Source organism: Pogona vitticeps, chromosome 13 (assembly GCF_051106095.1).
Source record: "Pogona vitticeps strain Pit_001003342236 chromosome 13, PviZW2.1, whole genome shotgun sequence".
In the NCBI taxonomy this organism is placed as follows: domain Eukaryota; kingdom Metazoa; phylum Chordata; class Lepidosauria; order Squamata; family Agamidae; genus Pogona; species Pogona vitticeps.
Window position 1 is genome coordinate 16193870 of NC_135795.1, and position 18971 is coordinate 16212840.

Below are 18971 nucleotides of genomic sequence, written 5' to 3' on the forward strand. Positions count from 1 at the left end.
TGATTGGCAGGGATCACCTATGTGGCTAATCTAGAAAGCACTGGCTCCCTATATACCCAAGTACGATTAGCCATCCAGCATCATGCTGTCCTTCTGCTAATTGTGTTACTGTTATTATTAATCTGACAGATGTAGAAAGGGGAGGAGGAGCTTGTGCTGAAGTAGCAAACACTGCACAGACAAATGCTAGAAATGAACAGCCTTACCATGTGAATATTTGCTTTTTATTCCCACTGAAAATCCTGTTCTCACCCCCCCCCCGAATCAAGACTTGAGAATAGTTGAAGCAGCCCTAAGAGATAGTATTCCCCTTAGCCATTTATGATGCAAGATTGTGTCATCCTTGTGGGTCCAAACAATCCCAGCCGATTTTTGCTCCGAAGTCTGCTTTCAACCCGATCGGAAATGGCTGCATTTTAATCCAGCAAACTGCTAGCTCAGGTTATTACTGACCTTATCTAGCTGCGGTATGCTTGTCTATTGGATAAATCAGCTTCGGGGAACCTTTTATTTATTACAACACGATCTTTTATATGCACGCAAGAGCTGTGACAGGTGCCAGATAAAATAGCTTTTGGTAATAAAGCTGTCTTATAAACTGGAACATAAGGCCTTTTCTCAAGATTTGAAATCTACCTTGAAGAGATCCTGTCATGGCTTATAGAAACGGGATCATCTTAGACAATAGAACAACCACATCTATTTGTTGGAAGAATTAAAAAAATATTCCCTTCTGTCAGGGCTAAGCCTTTAAAGGGCGCAATACCCCTTTAAAGCAGTGTTTGCCAACCTTGAGTCGCCAGATGCTCTTGGACTACAACTCCCAGAAATCCTGGCCAGCACAGTGAAGTAGTGAAGGCTTCTGGGAGTTGTAGTCCAAGAACATCTGGGCGACCCAAGGTTGAGATCCACTGTTTTAAAGCAGAAATCCTTTCCGTCTGCCAGGGATTCGATCCAGCCCAGTCTATAAAAGTAGAAGCCCCATGGCTGGACCAAAAAGTGTCCATTTTTGGCACAGACTAGAGTCCAGCTGGAGTGCATTTCCCCCTCTTGTGTGATCACGAGGAAAGAGATTGCACCAGAATGCTTCCCAAGCAATCCAAATTGTGATCTCTTTCCCTATGTGATTACCTACCAAATCCTAACTCACTGTCCTTTCCAGTGTGTGGTGTAAATAAGCCACTACGTCTCAGGGGGGCCTCTTGCAAGCAGGGTGGCCATTCAAAAAGACAACTCTTGAAGGTCACCTGTTGAAATAATTGTGTCTTTGGCCACTAGATCAGACGAATCTCAATCCTGATGCATCCAAAAAAGTTCTGGAGGGCTGCCAAAGTCACAACTGTTTCTACGCTTGGCTTCACCGAGGATTTTTAAACCGGATGAGCTGAATCAGCAGGAGGGCTTGCGAAGAGAGCATTCTCATTTTTGTTTGGCAAGCAAAACAAGGGCCAGTGTCCAAAGTGTTTAAAACAACATCAGAAGGCACAGTGGACGTCATTCGGGCCTCCGGGCAGAAGGACACCTTACAAGGTTACCATCGCGAACAGCTTTTCTGTGTCCTATTTTCTCTTCCTCCCTGAAATAGGTGGAAACAAATTACCCTCATTTTATGAGGTCGTTCAAATTGGGATCAGCAGAGAAATGTCTGGGCGGTTGATGCCATTGGGCAGAGCGAGGAGGCTGCTGCCTGCAATAGGCATCAGGTGCAGGAACTAGGAGAAGATGATGGAGAAGAGCATCCAGTTTTCCTTGCTCACCCATATAAGCTGATACCTGCTGGCCACTGGCAAATAAAATTGCCAGCCTGGTTAGTTTCAGTAACAGTGTATGTGTGTGTTCTTCATCATCATCATCATCATCATCATCATCATCATCATCATCATCATCATCATCATGATGTGCCGTCAAGCCAATTTTGACTTCTGGCCACCCTTTTCAGGAGTTTTCAAACAGAGAATACTTAGAGGTGCATTACCATTCTCTTCCTCTGTGGGACTATGCAGCTTGCCCAAGGTGACCCAGGCTGGCTGTTCTCCTGGGAGGCACAGTGAAGACCCAAACTTCCAACCAGATACCGAACCCCCTGAGCTATCCAGCCAACTCTTATACTGTATAATATCCTTCCCGAAAATCAGGCAGGCAGGAGGGAGAATGCTTGCCAAGACATACAAAGCTGTGCCCAGAAAGAAACAACAAAAAGGGAAGGAGAAAAAAAGCACACACGCACACACACATCTTGTGTACAATATCCTGGCACAAGCCTTCACTCACGGGTTCCAGGTCATGAGACTGGGAGAAGCCATAATTGCCTCATTAGCAGATTTTATCACCTCCAAGGATCAGCCCTTGTAGGGGGTTTCCCCAAACAAACTACATTTCTGAGCAAGGCAAAAAGGGGAGGGAGGTTGCTTGCAAGCCTTTGATGAAATCTGCATGACTGGAACACTGAAAAGGTAAAAGTAGGAAAAATTGCTTGAGGGAAGAAAGGAAACACAAAGAGAGAGAGAGAGAGAGAGACCAATGCCAGCTAAATGAGCCAGATAAATTAAGAGGATCCTTTTATTAGTAGAAGCTTGCCTTCCAGAGTGCTTTGCTTTTTGATTGGTTGGTAGAGGGCAAAATTTAAATAAATACTCAACTATCCAACAAACAGCAACAGAGCATGGACAGAGTTCCTACTCCAGTCCTCTGAAGATGCCCATGGCCAGAGACTGGCGAAACGTCAGGAAGAACAACCTTCAGAACACGGCCAAGAAGCCCGAAAAACCCACAACAACCAAACAAATAAATGCCTGATTTCTGATGGAGCATCTGAAAATGAAGAGTATCTTTTTAAATTAAGCTCTAATCCTATTGCCTTGCTTGACCCTGAGCCTCAGCTATTTTCTTGTGCAGATCTCCATTCCCTTAAAGAGGCGCCTGTGTTGGGGGAGTGTCTTAAGGGGTGGCGCCCAAGAGGTGAAAGTAAGGTGATCTTTCTCTCCATTCCATCCACCCTGCTTTTTTCATCAGGGAGTTCATCTTAGAGACCAAGTGGAAACTTTCAAGACCGAGAACTTGGAAGATTAAATTTAATTTCCCGCAAACATCACACAACGCTTCCACTGGGCATATTTTGGAGGCTTTGTGCCAGTTGCCCTCCAGCTCTCTTTTTATTAGCCGGACATAAAATCCAGGCCAATGTTTCAGTTGCTCTAGCCATCTCAGGTGTCAGTTTCTGCAATACAGTTAATTAAATGCCATGCACAGTTTATAGATGGAGATCATAAAAAGATCCTCCGTGCGCTTGCAGACGGCGGATGTCAAAGAATGATAAATGCATTATTTAGGCATTATAACAATCACATTTGCTCCTTGACTTCATTCTCCTGTAGTTACAGAATTTATTTGTCATTTTCAGTGCTGGAAGAAGCCTCTTTTCTTTGCCGTCTACATTTCCAGCCTCCATTCTCTGGATGTCAGTTAATATTCCGGGTCACAGTGCGGAACAAATGGTCAAAAATCTATGAAATGAGAGGGAGGAGAACAAGACGGAGGAAGAGGAGAAGAAACCATAAGGTTCCACTTCCAGTTTTGGAAAATGCCTATGTGGCAATGTTAAATAAGATCAGGTTGGGGGTAGCTTATCATCTGTTTAAGGGGGGTGAGTCATGAAGCCTTCCTTTGTAGTACAGCGGTGCCTCGCATTACGACGTTAATTCGTTCCAGCGAAATCACTGTAGAACGAAAACGTCATAATGCGAAAATAAGAAACCCATTGAAACTCATTGAAACCCCTTCAATGCGTTCCAATGGGCTGGAAACTCATTGTTCGGCAAAGATCCTCCATAGGGCGGTAATTTTCGGTGCCTGTATAGTGAGAAATCCATCCCAGAAAACAGTGCGGAGCCATTTTATTTACCCGGCGGCCATTTTGAAACTGCCAATCAGCTGTTCTAAAATTGTCGTTTTGCAAAGAATCAGTTCCCGTAGCAGGGAACGGATCATCGCAAAGCGAAAACCCCCTATTCAGATCATTGTTGTAATGTGGTTTCTTTGTAATGCGGGGCAATCGTAAAGCGAGGCACGACTGTAGAAGGAAAGGCTTGGGAGGAAACCCCAGTTTCAGCCTTGAAAAAACTGTCTTTTTCCCTCCTGACTCTGGAAATGTGTGTTGCGGCTGACTTTTTTGTTTTGCTTGCACTTTCACTTTAGACCTGTTGGAGTTTTATTTGCAATCTTGCATGCTGTCTCTGGTTGGGGTTACTGGGAGAGACTTTTCTGGACTAGGCTGACTGTCCATCCATCCAGCACTACCCAATTGTTCTTTCCAGCTTTTGAATTCAAAGAGAGCCCCGCCTCTCTCCTGAGGGTTCCCCCCCCTTCTCTCTCCTTGGCTGGTGGCAGTTGTTTGTTTGCCCTTGATCTGTTCGGTTGGGTGCTAAGTACGAGGACAGTAAAAAGAAAAAGCAGCATATATGAGTTGGTAACTTCAAGCGTCAAGAAGAAATGTTTTTTATTCTTCTGAGTACAAATGTCTCAGAGTGAGTGACTGAGACTTTGAATTCCAGTTCATGAGAGAGGGGTGGACTCTGGGGAACTTGTAGCTATTCTCCTCTGTGGGGTCTCTGTTCTTCTTACTGGGTAGCAAAAGTGAATTTGGCCAGAAATTCAAAACTCGGCAACAAGAACCGAGGTGTGCAAAGTGTATTCCTCCTGAAGATGTCAGACTAAAATCCTCACCTTTCCTGATTGTTGGCTATGCTAGGCAGAACCGACGGCAGTGCCACAGCCCACACTTTGCCTCCCTCTTGGCTTTATAGTGAAACGGATTTGGGCTGGTATCTCCTCCTCTGCTCATTCTTGTGCCAGCCCTCTTCTCTTTGGAGACAAATGCTTGCCATCTCTCCCCAGAAGGCTGTGAATAGCCTTTAAAGAATTTGTAAAATAAATAGCCTTCAAAGACATCTGGATGGGTGGGGTGTCTTTCTCTCTTTTTCCTAGGAGCCCTGCCTCTTGTAGCAGAGAGCTCCTTCCAAACAATTGATACCAGGAAATAAAACAAGACTCAACCCCATTGTTCCCATCCTTAGCCTTCCAAAGGAGGCTTGTTAAAAAAAAATGCAAACATGTGAAGCACAACAGTAGCAGCATCAGGAAGCAAAAAAACCCAAGTTCTCGTAGAACTTGGGAGAAAAGGTATGTTTGTATTTGTGTGATGTTTTATCAGTTTTGCTCTGGGGCACTGGCTCCCCACCTTGAGTCCCCAGATGTTCTTGGACTACAACTCCCAGAAACCCTGGCCGGCGCAGCGAGGGGTGAAGGCTTCTGGGAGTTTGAGTCCGAGAACAGCTGGGGACTCAAGTTTGGGAACTACTGCTTGAGGGGAACAAACCAGGATGCTTCCCCAGCTTTTTCCTACAAACGTGGAGGTTGATCTTCCCTTTGCTGATTGTCAGTGTACCATGTTTGTGCTTTGAACGATGGGTGTGGAAGGCTATTTTAGTAGTGGCAGCTGGTGCCTGTAGTACTTCGTGGGCAGAAGGTGCAAGCAGCTCACGATGGAGGGGACCACAGCCAAATGTGAACAGTCATGAACACACACACACACTTCACACAGAGGCAGGCATTACAGTTGCTTTATGGCAATTGCTTTATCATTGTACACACACACAAAAAAACTTCTTTTGTAGATAGCTTTAGAGTCCTGTTGACTCACCTTGGGAAGGGCACAGAAAGTCTTCGAGTGCACACTACCTTCAAGAAAGTTCAGAGAGTTGTTTCTTTGACAACTGCATTTTTTTGAGAACACGTCAACACAAGCCACAAAAGGTTCCTGCAGATCCCCAGAGGCCCTACATAACGTCACGAAGGCTCCGAGGTTTTTATTTCCTGCCAAAGTCGCTGCCCAAGATAAGTGTGTAAAGCCGGGAAAGTGAGATGATGAGCAATCCCTGGCATTAAGCGGATTTTATTTGGCATGTCAAACCGAGAGAAGTGAAAGGGGAACAAAGGGAGAGTCTTTACGGCTCCAGTTTTCTGCCACGGGTGTTCATATCGTGCTTGAGGCAACACCAGACATTAGGCGGCTTCTTAACTAAAAACCCAGGAACTTCCACATTAATTCAAAATTAGGATGATCGTTTTGAAATGATTTGAGAGTTGCCGAGGAACTCAGTCAGAACAACACATTTCAAGCATTGAGATTTCATCACATAACTTAAAAACTCATACAAATCAGAAGGAGGAAAGGGAGTCCCTTGCAGGTTTTACTTACAATACCGAAAGAGAAGAGAAAAAGAAAAAGAAAAGCCCCAACAGACACTGGAGCCAGCTAACTAATTGATAAACCTTGCCGGTCGATCATCAAGAGCTGGCTCAGGAGAAGGGGGGGAATGTTGACGATAACTCCAGAGCACCCGGTTCCCCAAGGCAAACTGTGACCAGAAGAGATGGTCCCGGTCACTGAACGCTTCTTCTGGCACCCATGCAAATGACCAGACATACCGTCGATTCTGAAGCAGATCCATTTCGACTTGCCTCAGGAGATCCCTGTGTGTTGTTAGTGTCACTCAGGGATCCATTACTACATATCTTGCAATGGGTTCATCGAAAACCCAAGTAGTACTAGAGTCTTGCATGTGTTAAGTAAAAGACATGGAGGTCCCGCGTTACATGCCACGAGACAGGCGGGAGCTGTCGCTCTCTCTCTCTCTCATGAGGAACTGACACTCTCGTCTAGCTTCTAGACAAAATCCACGCCGTAGAAGGAGACCTCATAGCTTCTTTCAGATTTTTGTCATTGGGTCTCCTCCTAGAAATCCACTTGGATGCTAGGTATAGTCGGAGTGTCTGGGAACGTCAGGAGATCCAAAATGCAGCCACCATCAGATTGTCGACTACGGTTGATCAGAGGGATCGCATGACCCCCCCCCCCCATGAACACCAGCTCTACCGGCTGCTGATCCGTTCCCAGGCTGAATTCAAGGTATTGGTTCTAACCTATAAAGACCAAAATGTCTTGGGTGCATGGATCCCCTCTCCCTTCCTGAGCTTGCCCAGGTGTCAAGATCATCAAGGGAGGCCTTGTTCTTGGTCTCACCACCTTGATAGCTGCGTTTGGTGGAGACACAGGCCTTTCTCTGTGGTTGTTCCCCAGACTATGGAACTCCCTCCCACTGGAGGGCAGGCCAGGCCCCATCTTGGCAGTCCTTCAGCAAGGAGGCAAAGACCTTTCCCTTTGGGCAAGCTTTCCCTGAGTGACCGGCTGCCTGAGTGGGTTCTTTTTAAATGGATGGTTGTGCCTTTACTGCTTTGAAAGTGCTTTTAGTATTGCTTCTGTTTACCATTTCTCTCAGTGGCATTTGTTTCCTCCTTTTTAGTATTTGTATACTCACTGCTATTAGCTTTGCATGCTGTCTTGTTGTAGGCAATTAAAAGGCCTTTTAAGGAGAAAGACAAAGTAAAAATGTACTAAAGAAATAAAAAATAAATACATCAGTGTGCTGAGAAAGCCATGTTTATTTCCTATCTACAGATCTGCAGACCTGATTTTCGACACACGGGGGGCAGATGGCTCCCACTGCTGACGGGCTGCAGAGATTTTTTTTCCAGGTTATTGAGATCTTCCTCCAGTTAGGACTTTTTGCCATCAAGTTTCCTTTTCTAGATTTTCTAGGAAAATCTTCTAGATGATGAGCAAGCAGGATTTAGACCAGGACGCTCTACAGGAGATCATGGGATAGTTTTACAACATCTAGTGGATAAATATTCATTTAAGACCAAAGAAGCATTATATACAGCATTTATTGATTTCAAATCTGCATTTGATATGATTCCACAACACAGGCTTTGGCAGAAGTTGGAGACAACCAACATTGATAGGCGGCTCTTGCTCCTGATCCGCTGCCTCTATGAAAAAACTAGGCTGAAGATGAGATGTAACAGGGCAGGTCACCTCACCAAGGCCATCCCCACATATGCTGGGGTCAAACAAGGCTGTGTATTGGCTCCCACTTTGTTCAACCTCTATATTAACTCCTTGGTCAAGAATTTATCTGGAACCAACCTTCATCCCCCTAAGCTAGCAGATAGACCCATATCTACTGTTTTATACGCAGATGATGTTGTTCTTCTCTCATTAACCTGTGTTGGTTTAAGGCGGTTATTAAGAGCCCTGGGCAATTATTGTAAAACTGAGGAGTTAGTAATTAATTATGATAAATCAAAAGTCTTAGTGTTTACTAGGAAACGGATCACACATAAATGGCAAATAAATGAACATCCAATTGAGCAAGTTAAATCTTATAAATATCTGGGTGTGATCTTCCAGTCCTCAGGATCTTGGAAGGCTCAAATATCCAGCACTATTGCAAATGCTCAGAGAAGTATTGTCACTCATACGTTTTTTCTTTGCAAAAGGAGGTCAGCATATACCATCAGCCATACAGGTCTTCAATGCCAAGGTGTTAGCACAGATGTTATATGGTGCACAATGGTGCAGTTACAGAAATTGTATTGCAATGGAGTCCACTCAAATGAGATTTCTGAGAACTATCCTTGGACTCCCAAATTGTGTGCCAAATGTACTTATACGACTAGAAACAGGCCAGATGTTGATAGAGTTTCGGGCATGGATACTTAAACTGAATTTTTGGCTAAAAATGTTTTTCACCCCTGTGGGGTTGGCTCCCCTAGTGCTAACTGATAAATTTCAGTCCAGATGGCAAAGATCTATGAATGAGAAATTAAATAATTTGGGCTTCTTGAGAAGTGCTATTTTGTTAATGGGCTATACAAAAGCAAAACAGGAACTACATCAGCGAATCAGACAATGAGCTGCAACACCATGTCAGTATAGCTACGACCCATCCTAGCTTTAGAGATTATGGTCAGGCATTTTTACCTGCTAGCTATCTGAATATTCTGAACATTCCAAAATATAGAAAAGCTTTTACATTAGCAAAGTTTAATGTACTTCCTTCAGTCCTGCTGGAAGGGAGATACAAGAACATTCCCTATGAAGAGCGCTTATGTCCTTGTGAGGCTGTTGTGGTGGAGACGGTTGGCCATGTTCTGTTGTATTGCTCCTTCTACACTGGTATCCGTGACACTTTTATTCGTCCAATTTTGCAATGCATCCCCGGTAGAGATGATGAGTACTATACATGCTATCTGCTGGCAGACCAGTGTCTACCAGTAACGATGTGGCCAGCTTCTGTGCAGCAGCACTAGTCTGCAGGCGAGAAATGGTGTCCTAACCCTGTAGACATATACATGTATGCACTCATATATGAATATGTATGAACTGGGGGTAGGGGTACACTCCTAAGATTTATTTATGGATTTTGTTCCCCTAGAGTTTGCTGCACATAATGTATTATAGTTGTATTGACTCTGTTTATTCTTGTGCGATTGTTCTGTGCTATTCACATCTGATCTGTTGATCGTCATAAAGTATTCCTATGTGTTCCGTTATGCTATACTGAACATGCAACTTCACACTCTCTTATTTCCATTTCTGGCCTCCGGTGAGAGTTTGCCTGATCTTTGCACATTTAGCTACGCCTCGCCCTCAACAACAAAAATGAATGGGGACCTTGATTCAGTTATACTCCTTTAGCCTAGCCAACTTGTTAAGACTGTTGTGAGAATTTAAAAAACAATGGCAATCAGGCAAACCATGGATGTCACTCTGAGCTTTTGAAAAGCCCCCTGGAAAAAAAAGATTAATTTATTACAGGGAGCAAGGTCATTTCCAACACGTTATTTCCAAGGGTGAGTTTTTCTCCTTTCCAGCTTTGTACAGGGAAGATTCTTGCTTGTTGACAAATGGATGTGTTGGGTGGAGGAGCCTTGACAGCAAAATGTTGGCGACGTTCAGTCTGGAGGCTTCCTCTGTTCTTCCAGCCGCATCTTCATATTTGTTCCCATTGACAGCAACGGAACTCTTCCTAACGTCTTCTCCTCTCCGCTTTTTTGGCCTGTTTTTTTTTTTAATGCCATTAATCTGAGATGGTGGGCCTCTCGGCCTGTTTTGTAAATCGAAATCTAGGATGATGCAAACCCTCCCTCCCCAATTTTTACCAATGAAAGGAAAAAAACAACAGCAGAGACCATGTGCTTGCGTTTGGGCCCCAGATCATGAGCTGGGGCTCCGCTTGGAACTAGCCTTTCCAGCATGGCCACCTCCTCCAAACACAGGCAGCGTGGGCGGCCCCGCAGTGGGTCTGCACATCTTTCTGACGCCTACACAGGGAGGTAGATACCGACCGCTCAGGAAGCAGAGGCAGAAAGGACCTAATTACAGCCCGGAGTCATGCTTGGGCAATTCATGAAATGCCCTAGAGGTTCCCGTCGCTGCTGCTGTTTATTTATTGCACAGTGATTTTCCATGGGTTACCGTCCACATCCTGAGAGGCAATATTCTTGCAAATCAGTCACTGGAGAGAGAGAGCTATGAAACTTAATCTTTTGCTCTCTGTATTGAAACCCAGCGGTCTCAGCTCAGCCATCATCATCATCCTCACCCTCTTAGAACGGCAGAGCTGGAGGGGACCCTATGGATCACCGAGTCCAGACCCCGTCAAGGAGACACAGAGGGGGAACTGAATTCCCAGCCTCTGGCTCTGCAGCCAGAGACCTCAATTCCGGTGCTCTCCAGCAGTTCTTAAAATAATTTATTCTCAGTTCTTCCAAGGCCTCCCTGTCAGGCAGGGGAAAGTATCCTTTTCTCTCCATGAGAACTGAGACTCAGAGAGTTTGTGATTAGAAGAAAGGATAAGAGGGGACCTTCTAAACTAGTTTTAATAATAGCACTTGGTGCCGGGCAGATGTTCCAGAGAAGGATCATCTTTGATTCTTGGCCTGAGAGCTGCAGCCATGGAAAGAGGAGCATCTGTCCGTGTGCACAGAGTGAGTGCTTCAATTTTAGGGTCTCTGGTGGATGTAGAGTTTTATGGAGAAGGAGAGAGAAAGCGATTCGAAATCTTCCCCTAGGGAGAAAAAAAATCTACAGTGGTGCCTCGCTTGACGATAATCCATTCCACTGAAATCGCTGTCTAGCAAAATCATTGTCTAGTGAAAAGCAAATTATCGTCTAGGAAAAATCGGTTTGCGAAGCAGGGACCAAACATTGTCCAGCGAAATTCTCCCATAGGAATCACTGTTTTGCGAATCGCTATAGGGATTGCAAAAAGTCAATGTCTAGTGGAAAAACTGTCATGCGGGGTAACTGTCTAGCGAGGCATCACTGTAGATTTAAACTAAGAGAAGGGGCAGCAGGAAGGAAGCAGGACAAGAGAAAGAGGAGATTCATGTACTGAGAATCTGCTATTTATATGTACTGAGAAGCATGTACTGAGATGGTTTTTGTAAGCATCCCCAGGCCAGTAACATCCTGAGATTTGAAGGCCAAAACCTGAGGCTAGTGGATGGGAGAGGGGACTGGCTCTTGTGATGTCACAAAGTTGAGGCAGGCAGACAAACATTGAGATGACAACACCTTTGCAAATGCCTCTGGTTATTACAAAAAAAGGAGAGAGAAAATGAATGAATTACCAGTAATATTTATTACTAACTAGTAACTTTCGTGCTCAGCATCACACCCATTCCTGGGAAAATAACAAGCATGCTTTAGTGTTTAGACTAAGATTCGGTAGACCTGGATTACAATCCCCTGGACATGACTTAAAAAAAAACAGGAGAAAGAAATGGATCCAATCCATCCCTGCCTACATCAGTGAGCAAGCCAACCCATCTTCCCTGGGTGGGATTTCTCAGTCACCACCTGGGCAGGGAGTGAAAACCTATCTCTTGCTGATGTGCCCCTTTCAGATTCAGATTTCAAGATCCTTAGCAAAGAGGAAGGTGATGGGGAAGCTGAGCTCCTCAATGGGTGTGTTAGTGGCTCTGGGCAGATGGGACAGGAAGGGGATGATGATCATGTCTCAAGCCAGACATATTCCTTAACGGTGGGTGCTTAAAAGGTCTGTAGCTGAAATTTCCATGAACTATAGAGTTCAGCTTCTGCCTCCTGTCCCTTCTGTCCCTCTCCTTGCTCGGACAGCAAGAGTCTGCATGGGGAGGATGTTGGGGTGAAAAACATCTCAGTAGTTTCACCACCCTGTCGTAGCAGATCATTTCCGTTCGCCAGGGTGCTAATAAAAGTAAATTATTACCTGCCTTGTTTTGGCCCGGAAGTACCCAACCAAGCAGGTGTATTTTCTGCATCCAGTCTCAAGTCGTGTCTGACACCCGTACCTTGGCATTCCTAGGGTGCAGGCACCTTCTTTTCTCCGGAAAAAGAGCGGAGAGATAACTGGAGACCCACCTGCCTGCCTTCCTCCTCTTTCATTTCTAGCTGGCTTTTCTCAGAAGGGGTGGGACTGGTTTCCTTTCCTGGGCGCAGGGAAGAGAAAGGGAACCTTTTCTCCTCCCTGTTAAGAAAATCCCACCCGACAATCACCTGAATTGAGTCGGTGCTGACTGTGGAATCATGGGAGTAATACTCCCAAGATATCCAAAGAATTAAATTAAAAATAACAGAATCAATGCTAAAACCCATTTTAAAAACAGCAGGGAATGGGATAATGGGATCCCATGATCTCTCACCTCTATAGATGGAATCTTTAAGTGTTATTATATTTGTTACGTTTTGCTGAGAGCCCCCTGCAGAAAGTATGCCATATAAATATAAAAGTGATAATCTTAGAACTGCAGAGCTGGAAGGGACCCTCTGGATCATCCAGTCCACCCCCTGTCAAGGAGGCCCCGTGGGGGAATCGAACTCCCAACTTCTGGCTCTGCAAGCAGAGACCTCAACCCCTGAGCCATCCAGCAACCCAATGAAACTACAAATCCCAGAATTCCAGAGCAATGGGCCCGTGAGAGTGGGACTGATCTGTATTGTGCACATACTCTGGTAAATCTACTGCTAATCCCCTGGTCGCAGAGTGTGCACCACACAGTCACAGAATGCAAATCCTGGGTTATGCAATGTGTACGTGACACAAATCTCACGTCAGACAAAACCCCAGTCCTAGTTATGCAATGCACGTCGCAATCGGAGGGGAGGTGGGTACGGCAATTAACTGCCGGGGTCCCGGGACGTCAGTATGTTTGCCAACATGGGCGGCTCAAACACCCCTTCTCGAGACACAGTGGGAGAATTGGAGGGGAACTGGGGCAGTTCACATGGTATCAGACCCCAGTGCAGCTGTCCTGCATAGAGGTTTTGGAGACTCCAACTTCTCGGACGGACTGGGAAGCTGCGAGCATCCCTGATTAAATTGTGCAATGTACGTAAGAGCGTCATGTCAGGTCCCTGGAGAACGGCCGGCTGGCCGGCCGGCCTGTATTGATTTGTTCATGAAGCTGTTCCACTTCTCAGACACGGCACTCCTGACCTCTCTCTCCTCCTCCCGCAGCCTCGATCTATAGCCACAGCTTCCCTCAAGGCATTCTTCCTGCTGGAGAGAAGATCAGACGTAATAATTAGCAGGCGTCATCGCTGGTACATCAGAGGTGACAGGAGGGTGTGTGTGCCCATTTTTCAGAGGGAATCCAGACCTCTTCCTTCCTGGTGAAGCTGGAGCTGTTGCTTTTTTGGACTACATTGTAGTAAAAAAAAAAGGGGGGGCGGAGAGAGATGACATTTCCAGTCTTGTTCTCTGAGCTGTTGGCTCAGTAAGGCAGCCCAAGACTTTCTGAGTAGCTGTGACTGGGTGAGAAATCTAGAAAGGATCTGTGCTCCTATCGCAGATGCCCCTGAGCTTAGAAGGCTACGTTCCTGTGTCTTGCGGTTAGTCTCCTGATTAGATAAGGTGAGCTAAACTTGCTAGGCGAGCACAGCAGGATGCTCCTGATAGTTGTGTGTATTTGTCTGTTGTGCATGCAGGTGCCCTGCCTTTCCGCCCTGGACCGGAGAAGTGAGTTAACTTCACAACCTTGCTGCTGATGGACTTGGCCAAGGGATGTAGCTCTGGAGAATTTTATTGGGATCTGAATCTGGCCTTTTGGTCCAGGCATCACAGAGGACCCTACGCTTCACCTGTTAATTGAAAGTGTGGAAGAGGGAGAGAAATGTCGTGCTCTATCTATCCAGCTGGAATGGTGAATTCATAGACCCATGTTTCCATCTAATGGATGTTGCATGTGTGGCTGGAGTTGCAGAGAAAAAGAAGACACAGACTGGGTTGGACATATCAGTGGGGGAAGTCTGATTTTGCACAGTGTGGGGGAGAATGCTGCCCTTTGTTCTTGTATTGATTTTCTTAATGACTCTGAAAGCTGGGAAACTGTGTGTGTGTGTGTGTGTGTGTGTGTGTGTGTGTGTGTTTGACAAGTGAGAATTTCTAATGGAACAAATCCACTGGGATTTTCAAATTAAATTGCATTTGAGAAGAGCCAGACAACATCCTAACCAAAGACAGGATGGCTTGGAGACAGAAGTAGGAGATGGCATCTCGTCCTCTAAGACGGCCCTGGTGAAAAGAAAAGGCAACTCACCCAGCCACCTTCCAGTGGAACAAAGAGCAATATTTTTGAGGGCCTTGGATTTTTTAGTGGCCCAGATTGTGTCTCTTTCGCTTGCTCTCTCGGTGTTTCCATTTATACATATCGCTCTGGGATTTGCGTTTTTACAACTCTTGTCGTCCTGGCTGCCATATGGTCAGAGGATCAGCTCACTGAAAAAAAAGTGCTGTGGTTTTGTAGCTTATTAGCTCATGTTAAGCTGATGGGTTCCTTCGATGGAGGTGATGCCGGAGACTCCCCACCCCCACCCCGGGATCTCCTCTTGAGGTCTTTGTTAGGCTGTGGAACAAGGGGAAAGAGGAACCTGCCGGGTGCCAAGGCTTAACAATCCCAAAAAGCATAGCTTAAGCTTTGTGGCTTGGCCAAGACGGACCATCCACACCCCGTCTCTCCCATAGTTCTCTGGCCCAGTTCAAGCCAGGTCAGACTTCTGTCGGAAACGAGGGCTAAATTCCAAGGGTACATTTCCACTAGATTCTGCATCTTCCTAATAGAATTCAGGGTCTTCCTTCCTTCTCCCTGAAACCCTAAAAACCAGCTTTGGAGGACTGGGATACCCCCTGAAGCAGCCTTTTTAGCTCATCAGAGGTTGCAGCAGGAAGACAAAGGGAATAGAATCCCACGCCAAAATGTGCCACTGAAGCTTAGCCAAAAATAACTCCTGTGATTGCCAAACTCTACAGAAGAAAAAAGAGACAAAGGGCGCTGTTGCCGTCATCTCCATTTGCGAGTTCTCATATGTCCATAAAATTTATTTTGCACAGGTCATGTTCCCTCTTGTCGAATCATCTGGGAGGCTGGTGCCATAGCAAAATGGAGTTGGGCATCTGGCCAAATGGCTCCACTTCGTCTCAGTTGCCAGTGACAAGAGGAACGTAAAGTGGAAGCTGATGGGTGACTCTGACTTTAGGGAGCAGTGGATCTGCTCTGGGTTTCAGTTCAACCTGAATAAAATAGGCAGCAGTTTCCCCCCCTTAGGGTGGGTGAGTGGGTGGGGGACCCATCCAACCCCTCATTGTGACATCACTGAAGCCTGGCCAAAATTTTGGAGGAAAGGCCTGCCACCATCCTACCCCTCATTGTGACATCACTGAAGCCTGGCCAACATTTTGGAGGAACCCCCCCCTGGCCTCCTTGCCTGGCACACTTGGGTACAGTATGCGACCATGGCAGATGCCGTAAGGTTCGCGTACCTAAGTTTGATCCTCGGTTCTCTGTTCTTGGATAAAGACCCTGGCCAGGCACCAGAGCTCCAGAGCAGAGATCTGGGGGACCTCTTCGCCAGCCTGGAGGAGCAGCCCTGGGAAGACTCTGACTGGGATGCGAACGCCGAGCAAGTCCTGGGAGCCAGCTTGACATAGAGGTTCGTGAACACCTTCCTCCCACCGGCATCTGGAGCTTCCTGCCTGTCCCGCCGTCTCCTGCTCGCTTGTTTATCTGGACTGCTGAGAATTCTCTGGTCGAGGCTGGGAAATTGGAGAGCGACGGGTCGACGGCCTCGAGCTGAGGTGGAGTCAAACCCAGAGCAAGATTTGGTCCTCGCTCGTTGGTCGCCTGCCTGCTGTGTTCTTTCTCTCTGTTCTGCAGCATCCACCTCTACTTCTGGGGAGTGCCTGAGCTCCAGATTCGACAGGTAAGGGAAACCTTCCCACTCTTTCGGGGGGGGGAGGAAGTGTTTAAAGAGAAGAAGAGACGACCCCCCCCTTGTTAGCCCACCTGAGCAAAAAAATAATCGACACATAAGGGATGAATAAGGGTGTAGAAGCCCCAGGGCAGCAGAGTTAAGGTCCAGATCACTGACAATGCAATTCCAGGGGATGCCAGAGTTGAAAATAAAGAACTGGAAAAACTAACAATACAGAACACACTTCCGTGGTCCCTGTAGTCATTCAGGCTTTGGGAACAATATAAGAAAGTTCACAAAGTATTTATTAATAAGCAGTTGCATATCTCAGCAATACCACCATCAGAACAGCAGGAACAAAAAAATAGGGTACATACTGCACTGATATTTAACGGATACTTCAGTTTAAAATGTGTGTCTGTTTTGTAATACCAGTCAATGCTTTTATGGTTTTGATGGACTGAAACAGTCAAAACGATAAAAGTCAACGCTTTTATAGTTTTGATTGACCGAGCCTGGTATTTTTTAATCATCACCATCATCTTAGAACTGCCTTGCTGGGATGGACCCTGGAAGGGAATCCAACCCCTGTGAAGGAGGGACACATTTTGGAAATGCTTCTTGCTTCTTTGCCCCCGCAACATATCAAGTGCTTCTTTCTTTCTTTCTTTTGCAGCTATGAGTTCCCTTCCGACGGTCAACTGAAAGGCTCCGGATCCCAGGACAGGCGCTTCTCTACACGCAGAGAAGAGGGGACTGGATCCGGACACGCCGGAGGCTCTCCTGTGCCCCCCCCCCGCTGGGGCGGTCCAGCCCATCTCCCTGCGCCTTCACCTGAGAGGCGCAGGGAATACAGACTTTTAAACTGTTATTGTTGTTGTTGTTGTTATTGTTATTATTGTTGTTGTAGTAGTTATTGTTGTTGTTGTTGTTGTTTTATTATTGTTATTGTTATTATAATATAAGTGTAGTCTCATGTTAACCAGTTATATATTTCAATAAAAACCTTTTTTTCATATATGTTTATGAAAATCTGTGTGGCAAATCTGTGTGACTTGGGGGGGGGGTCTCGTGTAGGAGCAAGCTATTTCAAAAATTATTTTAAAATTAATTTTCAGTGACATAAACTTAGATGGATGTGATACCAAGATTTTTGTTGTTGCTGCTGTGGTGGTGGTTCAAGGAAGAACACTGGAGCTCTCTATTAGCAAATGCTAAGTACGTCATCAAACCACCAATGCCAAGGTTCCTTAGGATGGAACCATGACAATTTAAATGGTATCACAAGCGTGAGAGAAATGTGTAGTACAGATGCACCAGGGTTTTCCAGTGAAAAACTAGGCCATCGTGGTTTTCGTAGGATATTCTGAAGTTTAAAAAATTGCCAGTTTTTCGGCTTCTGTTGCTGTCGCTGGGAAACTGGCTCGCCTGTCGGAGAGCGACGGGTCGGCGGCCTCCAGCTGAGGTCGATTCGAACCCGGAGCTGGGAGAGCAAGATGTGGTCCTCGCTCGTCGGTCGCCTGCCTGCTACACTCTCCCTGTGCCAGGTACCAGATCCTGTCAAGGCCACGTTAAGTGGCTTTCCCGGTGCGTTGGTCTGGGGCTTATCTGCTGCCGCTTGCGAGCTAGGAGTCAGTCGGTGCTGATCTCCACACCCTCCGGGGATGCTGCTCTAAATCGCCATTGCCCCTAGCAAGCAGGGACCATGGGAGATGTTGTCCATTCGTTCTGGAAGGAGCCAGGATGGATAGGGAGCCGTGCTCTAGCCTCTGCCCTTTCGTAAAAATGGGGCGAGGGCTTCGGGCTTCCTCTCTTTTCCTGACGCTTCCTCAGAAGATTCTGCTCTCTGTGGAGGCGAAGGGAACCAAAGGGTGGTGCTGCCTCCTTGTGACACCCCCCGTCTCACCCATGAGGTGTCTTCCCCCCCCCCTTTCCACCCAGGCGTGGCTGCTGGGGAGGCATCCTGTGCCTCCCTGATCCGGCATCAGGCGAATGGAAGGTGGCCAGGGTGGCTCACGACAGCCCAAGGTTCTGATCTGCCCAGTGGAACCTGCTGGCTGAGATCAAAGGCCCTGCGGTGCAACGAGAGATTGCATCCAGCCATCATGAGTAGCAGCATCATGATGCTGTGTTCTTTCTCTCTGTTCTGCAGCATCCACCTCTACTTCTGAGGAGTGCCTGAGCTCCAGATTCGACAGGTAAGGGAAATCAACTGAAAGGCTGGGGTTGGACTCCGGATCCCAGGACAGGCGCTGCCCCTGCATACTGCTACACGCAGAGAAGAGGGGACTGGATCCGGACACGCCAGACGCTCTCCTGTGGCCCCCCGCTGGGGCAGTCCAGCCCATCTCCCTGCGCCTGCACCTGAGAGGCGCAGGGAATACAGACTTCTAGTCTGTTATTGTTATTGTTGTTGTTATTGTTATTATTGTTGTAGTAGTAGTTATTATTATTGTTGTTGTTTTATTATTGTTATTGTTATTATAATATAAGTGTAATCTCATGTTAACCAGTTATATATTTCAATAAAAACCTTTTTTTCATATATGTTTATGAAAATCTGTGTGGCAAATCTGTGTGACTTTGGGGGGGGTCTCGTGTAGGAGCAAGCTATTTCAAAAATTATTTTAAAATTAATTTTCAGTGACATAAACTTAGATGGATGTGATACCAAGATTTTTGTTGTTGCTGCTGTGGTGGTGGTTCAAGGAAGAACCCTGGAGCTCTCTATTAGCAAATTCTAAGTCTCCCCTCTCCTCTAGAGGGTCTAGAGGGGCGGGGAAAAAATCAAATAAATAAATAAATAAATAAATTTCTGCAACACCCCTTGAGG

The 18971-nt window shown here is 46.2% G+C and overlaps 2 long non-coding RNA genes across 6 annotated transcripts in view; both read left to right on the forward strand.

Annotated features, from left to right (window-relative positions):
• Nucleotides 1–18971, forward strand: part of LOC144584675 (uncharacterized) — a 46828-nt gene that overhangs the window by 16911 nt on the left and 10946 nt on the right. Inside the window, exons 1-2 of one of the 5 annotated variants that reach the window (XR_013539081.1) lie at nt 13111–13514; nt 13877–14091. The exons of 2 other annotated variants lie outside the window; for them this stretch is intronic. This is a non-coding gene — a long non-coding RNA (uncharacterized LOC144584675). Of the gene's footprint in view, nt 1–13110; nt 13515–13617; nt 13781–13876; nt 14092–18971 lie in introns of those variants that run through there. 2 more of the 5 variants (XR_013539082.1, XR_013539079.1) reach the window with 2 other exon arrangements.
• On the forward strand, nt 14815–17156 carry LOC140702548 (uncharacterized). Its single transcript, XR_012081753.2, has 2 exons — nt 14815–16147; nt 16815–17156. It is a non-coding gene; the product is annotated as an uncharacterized LOC140702548 (long non-coding RNA).